Source organism: Phyllobates terribilis, unplaced genomic scaffold (assembly GCF_046119375.1).
Source record: "Phyllobates terribilis strain yellow unplaced genomic scaffold, ASM4611937v1 Scaffold_82__1_contigs__length_6685932, whole genome shotgun sequence".
In the NCBI taxonomy this organism is placed as follows: Eukaryota; Metazoa; Chordata; class Amphibia; order Anura; family Dendrobatidae; genus Phyllobates; species Phyllobates terribilis.
The window spans coordinates 2,635,299-2,646,689 of record NW_027362842.1 but is presented as its reverse complement, the minus strand read 5'-3'; positions in this window follow the sequence as shown (position 1 = coordinate 2,646,689).

The following is an 11,391-nucleotide window of genomic DNA, read 5'->3' as shown; positions in this document are numbered from 1 at the left end:
TTCCGCCATGTATAGCAAACCAGCCTTCCCTATTCTGGAGCAATTCATTTCCACCATGTATAGAAGACCAACCTTCCCTATTCTGGAGTAATACATTTCCACAATGTATAGCAGACCAGCCTTCCCTATTCTGGAGCAATATATTTCCGCCATGTATGGTAAACCAGCCTTACTATTCTGGAGCAATACATTTCTGCCATGGATAGAGGAACAGTCTTCCGTATTCTGGAACAATACATTTCCACCATGTATAGCAGACCAGCCTTCCCTATTCTGGAGCAATACATTTCCACTGTGTATAGTAGACCAGCCTTCCCTATTCTGGAGCAAGAAATTTCCGCTGTGTGTAGCAGACCAGCCTTCTCTATTCTGGATCAATACATCTCCGATGTGCATAGATGACAAGCCTTCCCTATTCTGGAGCAAAACATTTCCACCATGTAAAGAAAACCAGCCTTCTCTATTCTGGAGCAATACATTTCAGCCGTGTATAGCAGACCAGCCTTCCCTATTCTGTAGCAATATATTTCCGCCAAGTATAGCAGACCAGCCTTCCCTATTCTGGAGCAATACATTTTCACCATGTATAGAAGACGAACCTACCCTATTGTGGAGCAATACATATCCGCCATATATAGAAGACCAGCCTTCGGCATTGTGCAGCAATACATTTCCACCGTGTATAGCAGACCAGCCTTCCCTATTCTGGAGCAATACATTTCCGCCGTGTATAGCAGACCAGCCTTCCCTATTGTGGAGCAATACATTCCAGGCATTTATTGCAGACATGCCTTCACCATTCTGGAGCAATACAATTCCGCCGTGCATAGAAGACCAGCATTCCCTATTCTGGAGCAATACATTTCCACCCTGTATAGCAGAGCTGCCTTCCCTATTCTGGAGCAATATATTTCCGCCATGTATAGTAGACCAGCCTTCCCTATTCTGGAGCAATACACTTCTGCCATGTATAGCAGAACAGCCTTCCGTATTCTGGAACAATACATTTCCACCATGTATAGCAGACCAGCCTTCCCTATACTGGAGCAAGAAATTTCCGCTGTGTATAGCAGAACAGCCTTCCCTATTCTGGAGCAAGATATTTCCGCCCTGTAAAGCAGAAAAGCCTTCCCTATTCTGGAGCAATACATTTCCGCTGTGTAAAGCAGACCAGTCTTCCGTATTCTGGAGCAATACATTTCCACTGTGTATAGTAGACTAGCCTTAACTATTCTGGAGCAATACATATCCGCCATGTATAGAAGACCAGCCTTCCGTAATGAGCAGCAATACATTTCCGCCGTGTATAGCAGACCAGCCTTCCCTATTCTGGAGCAATACATTTCCGCCGTGTATAGCAGACCAGCCTTTTCTATTCTAGAGCAATACATTTCTGCCATGTATAGCAGAACAGCCTTCCCTATTCTGGAGCAATACATTCCAGGCATTTATTGCAGACAAGCCTTCACCATTCTGGAGCAATACAATTCCGCCGTGCATAGAAGACCAGCATTCCCTATTCTGGAGCAATACATTTCCACCGTGTATAGTAGACCAGCCTTCCCTATTCTGGAGCAATACATTTCTGCCATGTATAGAAGACCAGCCTCCCATATTCTTGGTCAATACATTTTCACCATGTATAGCAGACCAACCTTCCCTATTCTGGAGCTATATATTTCAGCCGTGTATAGCAGACCAGTCTTCCCTATTCTGGAGCAATACATTCCAGGCGTGTATAGCAGACAAGCCTTCCCTATTCTGTAGCAATACATTTCCGCCATGTTAAGAAGACCAGCCTTCCCTATTCTGGAGCAATACATTTCCGCCGTGTATAGTAGACCAGCCTTCCTATTCTGGAGCAATACATTTCCACCATGTATAGAAGACCAGCCTTCCCTATTCTGGAGCAATACATTTCAGCCGTGTAAATCAGACCAGCCTTCCCTATTCTGGAGCAATTTATTTCCGCCATGTATAGCAGACCAGCCTTCCCTATTCTGGAGCAATACATTTCCGCCATGTATAGCAGACCAGCCTTCACTATTCTGGAGCAATACATTTCCGCTGTGTATAGCAGACCAGCCTTTACTATTCGGGAGCCATATATTTCCGCGGTGTAAAGCAGACCAGCCTTCCCTATTCTGGAACAATACATTTCCGCCATGTAAAGCAGACCAGCCTTCCCTATTCTGGAGCAATACATTTCTGCCATGTAGAGCAGACCAGCCTTACTAGTCTGGAGCAATAAATTTCCGCCGTGTATAGAAGACCAGCCTTCCATATTCTGGAACAATACATTTCCACCATGTATGGCAGACCAGCTTTCCATATTCTGGAGCAATATATTTCCACCATGTATAGAAAACCAGCCTTCCCTATTCTGGAGCAATATATTTCCGCCATGGATAGCAGACCAGCCTTCCCTATTCTAGAGCAATACATTCCAGCTTTGTATAGCAGACCAGCCTTCCCTATTCTGGAGCAATACATTTCCAACATGTATAGAAGACCAGCCTATCCCTATTCTGGAGTAATACATTTCCACCATGTATAGAAGACCAGCCTTCCCTATTCTGGAGCAATACATTCCAGCCGTGTATAGCAGACCAGCCTTCCCTATTCTGGAGCAATACATTTCCAACATGTATAGAAGACCAGCCTATCCCTATTCTGGAGCAATACATTTCCACCATGTATAGAAGACCAGCCTTCCCTATTCTGGAGCAATACATTCCAGCTGTGTATAGCAGACCAGCCTTCCCTATTCTGAAGCAATACATTTCTGCCATGTATAGCAGACCAGCCTTCCCTATTCTTGAGCAATACATTTACGCTGTGCATAGCAGACCAGCCGTCCCTATTCTGGAGCAATACATTTCTGCCATGTATAGAAGACCAGCCTTATTTATTCTGGAGCAATACATTTCTGCCGTGTATAGAATACCAGCCTTCCCTATTCTGGAGCAACATATTTCTGCCATGTAAAGCAGACCAACCTTCCCTATTCTGGAGCAATACATTTCTTCCATGTATAGAAAACCAGCCTTCCCTATTCTGGAGAAATACATTCCCGCCTTGTATAGCAGCCCAGCCTTCCCTATTCTGGAGCTATACATTTCCACCATGTATAGCAGACCAGCCTTCAATATTCTGGAGCAATACATTTCCGCCATGTATAGCAGACCAGCCTTCCCTATTCTGGAGCAATACATTCCAGCCGTGTATAGCAGACCAGCCTTCCCTATTCTGGATCAATATATTTCCGCCATGTATAGCAGACCCGCTTTCCCTATTGTGTAGCAATACATTTGCGCCATGTATAGAAGACCAGCCTTCCCTATTCTGGAGCAATACATTTGCGCCGTGTATAGAAGACCAGCCTTCCCTATTCTGGAGCAATACATTCCGGCCATGTATAGTAGACCAGCCTTCCCTATTCTGGAACAATACATTTCTGCCATATATAACAGACCAGCCTTCCCTAATCTGGAGCAATACATTTACCCTCTGTATAGCAGACCAGCTGTCCCTGTTCTGGAGCAATACATTTCTGCATGTAAAAGCAGACCAGCCTTCCCTATTCTGGAGCAATACAATCCCACCATATATAGAAGACCAGTCTTCCATATTCTGGAGAAATATATTTCCACCATGTAAAGCAGACCAGCCTTCTCTATTCTGGAGCAGTACATTTCCAGCATGTATAGAAGACCAGCCTTCCCTATTTTGGAGCAATATATTTCCACCATGTATAGCAGATCAGCCTTCTCTATTCTGGAGCAATACATTCCAGCCATGTATAGCAGACCAGCCTTCTCAATTCTGGAGCAATACATTCCAGCCATGTAAAGCAGGCCAGCCTTCCCTATTCTAGAGCAATACATTTCCGCCGTGTATAGCAGACCAGCCTTCCCTATTCTGGAGCAATACATTTCTACCATGTATAGAAGACCAACCTTCCCTGTACTGGAGTAATACATTCCAGCAGTGTATAGCAGACCAGCCTTCCCTATTCTGGAGCAATACATTTCCGCCATGTATAGCAGACCAGTCTTCCCTATTCTGGAGCAATACATTTCCGCCATGTATAGAAGACCAGCCTTCCCTATTCTGAAGTAATACATTTCCGCCGAGTATAGAAGATCAGCCTTCCCTATTCTGGAGCAATACATTTCCGCCATACATAGAAGACCAGCCTTCTCTATTCTGGAGCAATACATTTCTGCCGTATATAGAAGACGAGCCTTCCCTATTCTGGAGCAATATATTTCTGGGATGTAAAGCAGACCAGCCTTCAATATTCTGGAGCAATACATTTCTGCCATGTTTAGAAAACCAGCCTTCCCTATTCTGGAGCAATACATTTCCGCCGTGTATAGTAGAACAGCCTTCCCTATTCTGGAGCAATACATTTCCACCATGTATAGAAGACCAGCCTTCCCTGTTCTAGAGCAATTTATTTCCGCCATGTAAAGCAGACAAGCCTTCCCTATTCTGGAGCAATACATTTCCACCATGTATAGCAGACCAGCCTTCCCTTTTCTGGAGCAATACATTTCCGCCTTGTTTAGAAGACCAGCCTTCCCTATTCTGGGGAAATGCATTTCCGCCATGTATAGTAGACCAGCCTTCCCATTCTGGAGCACTACATTTCCACCATGTAAAGAAGACCAGCCTTTCCTATTCTGAAGCAATACATTTCCACCATGCATAGAAGACCAGCCTTCCCTATTCTGGAGCAATACATTTCCGCCGTGTAAAGCAGACCAGCCTTCCCTATTCTGGAGCAATACATTTCTGCCATGTATAGAAGACCAGCCTTACTATTCTGAAGTAATACATTTCCGCCGTGTAAAGCAGACCAGCCTTCCATATTCTGGAACAATATATTTCCACCATGTATGGCAGACCAGCCTTCCCTATTCTGGAGCAATACATTTCCGCCATGTATAGAAGACCAGTCTTCCGTATTTTGGAGCAATAAATTTCCACTGTGTATAGTAAACCAGCCTTCCCTTTTCTGGAGCAATACATTTCCGCCATGTATAGTAGACCAGCCTTCACTATTCTGGAGCAATATATTTCCACCATGTATAGAAAACCAGCCTTCCCTATTCTGGAGCAATATATTTCCACCATGTATAGCAGACCAGCCTTCTCTATTCTGGAGCAATACATTCCAGCAGTTTATAGCAGACCAGCCTTCCCTATTCTGGAGCAATATTTTCCAGAAGTGTATAGCAGACCAGCCTTCCCTATTCTGGAGCAACACATTTCCGCCGTGTATAGCAGACATTTCCGCCATGTATAGCAGACCCTATTCTGGAGCAATACATTTCCACTATGTATAGAAGACCAGCCTTCCCTATTCTGGAGCAATACATTCCAGCTTTGTATAGCAGACCAGCCTTCCCTATTCTGGAGCAATACATTTCCACCATGTATAGAAGACCAGCCTATCCCTATTCTGGAGCAATACATTTCCACCATGTATAGAAGACCAGCCTTCCCTATTCTGGTGCAATACATTTCCACCATGTATAAAAGACCAGCCTTCCCAATTCTGGAGCAATATATTTCCGCCATGTATAGCAGACCAGCCTTCCCTATTCTGGAGCAATACATTTCCGCCATGCATAGAAGACCATCCTTCTCTATTCTGGAGCAATACATTTCTGCCGTGTATAAAAGACCAGGCTTCCCTATTCTGGAGCAATATATTTCTGCCATGTATAGAAAACCAGCATTCCCTATTCTGGAGCAATACATTTCCAATGTGAAAAGCAGACAAGCCTTCATTATTCTGGAGCTATACGTTTCCACCATGTATAGCAGACCAGCCTTCCCTATTCTGGAGCAATACATTTCCACCATGTATAGCAGACCAGCCTTCCCAATTCTGGAGCAATACATTTCTGCCATGTATAGCAGACCAACCTTCCTAATTCTTGAGCAATACATTTACGCTGTGTATAGCAGACCAGCCGTCCCTATTCTGGACATATACATTTCTGCCATGTATAGAAGACCAGCCTTCTTTATTCCAGAGCAATACATTTCTGCCTTGTATAGAATACCTGCCTTCCCTATTCTGGAGCAACATATTTCTGCCATGTAAAGCAGACCAACCTTCCCTATTCTGGAGCAATACATTTCTGCCATGTATAGAAAACCAGCCTTCCTTATTCTGGAGCAATATATTTCCTCCATGTATAGCAGATCAGCCTTCTCTATTCTGGAGCAATACATTACAGCCGTGTATAGCAGACCAGTCTTCCCTATTCTGGAGCTATTCATTTCCACCATGTATAGAAGACCAGCCTTCCATATTCTGGAGAAATATATTTCCAGCATGTATAGAAGACCAGCCTTCCCTATTTTGGAGCAATATATTTCCTCCATGTATAGCAGATCAGCCTTCTCTATTCTGGAGCAATACATTACAGCCGTGTATAGCAGACCAGCCTTCTCTATTCTGGAGCAATACATTTCTGCCGTGTTTAGCAGACCAGCCTTCCCTATTCTGGAGCAATACATTTCTGCCATTTATAGAAAAACAGCCTTCCTTGTACTGGAGCAATACATTCCAGCCGTGTATAGCAGACCATCCTTCCCTATTCTGGAGCAATACATTTCCACCATGTATAGAAGACCAGCCTTCCCTATTCTGGAGCAATACATTTCCGCCGAGTATAGAAGACCAGCCTTCCCTATTCTGGAGCAATACATTTTTGCCATGTATTAGCAGACCAGCCTTCCCTATTCTGGAACAATACATTTTCGCCATACATAGAAGACCATCCTTCTCTATTCTGGAGCAATACATTTCTGCCGTATATGGAAGACGAGCCATCCCTCTTCTGGAGCAATATATTTCTGGGATAGAAAGCAGACCTGCCTTCCCTATTCTGGAGCAATACATTTCTGCCATGCATAGAAAACTAGCCTTCCCTATTCTGGAGCAACACATTCCCACCTTGTATAGCAGACCAGCCTTCCCTATTCTGGAGCTATACATTTCCACCATGTATAGCAGACCAGCCTTCCCTATTCTGGAGCAATGTATTCCAGCCATGTATAGCAGACCAGCCATCCCTATTCTGGAGCAATGTATTCCAGCCATGTATAGCAGACCAGCCTTCCCTATTCTGGAGCAATATATTTACGCAATGTAAAGCAGATCAGCCTTCACTATTCTGGAGCAATACATTTCCACCATGTATAGCAGACCAGCCTTCCTTATTGTGGAGCAATACATTTCCGCCATGTATAGGAGACCAGCCATCCCTATTCTGGAGCAATACATTCCAGCCGTGTATAGCAGTCCAGCCTTCCCTATTCTGGAGCAATATATTTCTGCCATGTATAGCAGACTCGCCTTCCCTATTCTGGAGCAATAAATTTGCACCATGTATAGAGGACCAGCCTTCCCTATTCTGGAGCAATACAATTGCGCCGTGTATAGAAAACCAGCCTTCCCTATTCTGGAGCAGTACATTCCAGCCATGTATAGCAGACCAGACGTCCCTATTCTGGAACTATACATTTCTGCCATGTACAGCAGACCAGCCTTCCCTAATCTGGAGCAATACATTTACGCTGTGTATAGCAGACCAGCTGTCCCTGTTCTGGAGCAATACATTTCTGCCATGTAAAAGCAGACCAGCCTTCACTATTCTGGAGCAATACATATCCGCCATGTATAGAAGACCAGCCTTCCGTAATGTGCAGCAATACATTTCAGCCGTGTATAGCAGAACAGCCTTCCCTATTCTGGAGCAATACATTTCCGCCGTGTATAGCAGACCAGCCTTTCCTATTCTAGAGCAATACATTTCTGCCATGTATAGCAGCCCAGATTTCCCTATTCTGGAGTAATATATTTCAGCCGTGTATAGCAGACCAGCCTTCCCTATACTGGAGCAATACATTCCAGGCATTTATTGCAGACAAGCCTTCACCATTCTGGAGCAATACAATTCCGCCATGCATAGAAGACCAGCATTCCCTATTCTGGAGCAATACATTTCCACCATGTATAGTAGACCAGCCTTCCCTATTCTGGAGCAATACATTTCCGCCATGTATAGAAGACCAGCCTCCCATATTCTTGGTCAATACATTTTCACCATGTATAGCAGACCAACCTTCCCTATTCTGGAGCAATATATTTCAGCCATGTATAGCAGACCAGCCTTCCCTATTCTGGAGCAATACATTGCAGGCGGGTATAGCAGACAAGCCTTCCCTATTCTGGAGCAATACATTTCCGCCGTGTATAGTAGACCAGCCTTCCCTATTCTGGAGCAATACATTTCCACCATGTATAGAAGACCAGCCTTCCCTATTCTGGAGCAATACATTTCAGCCGTGTAAATCAGGCCAGCCTTCAATATTCTGGAGCAATTGATTTCCGCCATGTATAGCAGACCAGCCTTCCCTATTCTGAAGCAATACATTTCCGCTGTGTATTGCAGACCAGCCTTTACTATTCGGGAGCAATATATTTCCGCCGTGTAAATCAGACCAGCCTTCCCTATTCTGGAAGAATACATTTCCGCCATGTAAAGCAGACCAGCCTTCCCTATTCTGGAGCAATACATTTCTGCCATGTAGAGCAGACATGCCTTCCTAGTCTGGAGCAATACATTTCCGCCGTGTATAGAAGACCAGCCTTCCATATTCTGGAACAATACATTTCCACCATGTCTGGCAGACCAGCTTTACATATTCTGGAGCAATACATTTCCACCATGTATAGAAAACCAGCCTTCCCTATTCTGGAGCAATATATTTCCTCCATGTATAGCAGACCAGCCTTCCCTATTCTGGAGCAATACATTCCAGCTTTGTATAGCAGACCAGCCTTCCCTATTCTGGAGCAATACATTTCCACCATGTATAGAAGACCAGCCTATCCCTATTCTGGAGCAATACATTTCCACCATGTGTAGAAGACCAGCCTTCCCTATTCTGGAGCAATACATTCCAGCCGTGTATAGCAGACCAGACTTCCCTATTCGGGAGCAATACATTTCTGCCCTGTATAGAAGACCAGGCTTCCCTATTCCGTAGCAATACATTTCCGCCGTGTATAGCAGACAAGCCTTCATTATTCTGGAGCTATACATTTTCACCATGTATAGCAGACCAGCCTTCCCTATTCTGGAGCAATACATTTCCACCATGTATAGCAGACCAGCCTTCCCTATTCTGGAGCAATACATTTCTGCCATGTATAGAAGACCAGCCTTATTTATTCTGGAGCAATACATTTCTGCCGTGTATAGAATACCAGCCTTCCCTATTCTGGAGCAACATATTTCTGCCATGTAAAGCAGACCAACCTTCCCTATTCTGGAGCAATACATTTCTTCCATGTATAGAAAACCAGCCTTCCCTATTCTGGAGAAATACATTCCCGCCTTGTATAGCAGCCCAGCCTTCGATTTTCTGGAGCTATACATTTCCACCATGTATAGCAGACCAGCCTTCACTATTCTGGAGCAATACATTTCCGCCATGTATAGCAGACCAGCCTTCCCTATTCTGGAGCAATATATTTCCGCCATGTATAGAAGACCAGCCTTCCCTATTCTGGAGCAATACATTTGCGCCGTGTATAGAAGTCCAGCCTTCCATTTTCTGGAGCAATACATTCCAGCCATGTATAGTAGACCAGCCTTCCCTAATCTGGAGAAATACATTTACCCTGTGTATAGCAGACCAGCTGTCCCTGTTCTGGAGCAATACTTTTCTGCCATGTAAAAGCAGACCAGCCTTCCCTATTCTGGAGCAATACAATCCCACCATATATAGAAGACCAGCCTTCCATATTCTGGAGAAATATATTTCCACCATGTAAAGCAGATCAGCCTTCTCTATTCTGGAGCAATACATTCCAGCCATGTATAGCAGACCAGCCTTCTCTATTCTGGATCAATACATTCCAGCCGTGTAAAGCAGGCCAGCCTTCCCTATTCTAGAGAAATACATTTCCGCCGTGTATAGCAGACCAGCCTTCTCTATTCTGGAGCAGTACATTTCCAGCATGTATAGAAGACCAGCCTTCCCTATTTTGGAGCAATATATTTCCACCATGTATAGCAGATCAGCCTTCTCTATTCTGGAGCAATACATTCCAGCCATGTATAGCAGACCAGCCTTCTCTATTCTGGAGCAATACATTCCAGCCGTGTAAAGCAGGCCAGCCTTCCCTATTCTAGAGCAATACATTTCCGCCGTGTATAGCAGACCAGACTTCCCTATTCTGGAGCAATACATTTCTACCATGTATAGAAGACCAGCCTTCCCTGTACTGGAGCAATACATTCCAGCCGTGTATAGCAGACCAGCCTTCCCTATTCTGGAGCAATACATTTCCGCCATGTATAGCAGACCAGCCTTCCCTATTCTGGAGCAATACATTTCCGCCATGTATAGAAGACCAGCCTTCCCTATTCTGGAGTAATACATTTCCGCCGAGTATAGAAGATCAGCCTTCCCTATTCTGGAGCAATACATTTCCGCCATGTATAGCAGACCAGTCTTCCCTATTCTGGAGCAATACATTTCCGCCATAGATAGAAGACCAGCCTTCTCTATTCTGGAGCAATACATTTCTGCCGTATATAGAAGACGAGCCTTCCCTATTCTGGAGCAATATATTTCTGGGATGTAAAGCAGACCAGCCTTCCCTATTCTGGAGCAATACATTTCTGACATGTTTAGAAAACCAGCCTTCCCTATTCTGGAGCAATACATTTCCGCCGTGTATAGTAGACCAGCCTTCCCTATTCTGGGGCAATACATTTCCACCATGTATAGAAGACCAGCCTTCCCTATTCTGGAGCAATACATTCCAGCCAAAGCAGACCAGCCTTCCCTATTCTGGAGCAATTTATTTCCGCCATGTAAAGCAGACCAGCCTTCCCTATTCTGGAGCAATACATTTCTGCCATGTATAGCAGACCAGCCTTCCCTATTCTGGAGCAATACATTTCCGCCGTGTATAGAAGACCAGCCTTCCCTATTCTGGAGCAATACATTTCCGCCGTGTATAGTAGACCAGTTTTGCCATTCTGGAGCACTACATTTCCACCATGTAAAGAAGACCAGCCTTTCCTATTCTGAAGCAATACATTTCCACCATGCATAGAAGACCAGCCTTCCCTATTCTGGAGCAATACATTTCCGCCGTGTAAAGCAGACCAGCCTTCCCTATTCTGGAGCAATACATTTCTGCCATGTATAGAAGACCAGCCTTACTATTCTGGAGCAATAAATTTCCGCCGTGTATAGAAGACCAGCCTTCCATATTATGGAGCAATACATTTCTGCCGTGTATAGAAGACCAGCCTTCCCTATTCTGGAGTAATACATTTCCGC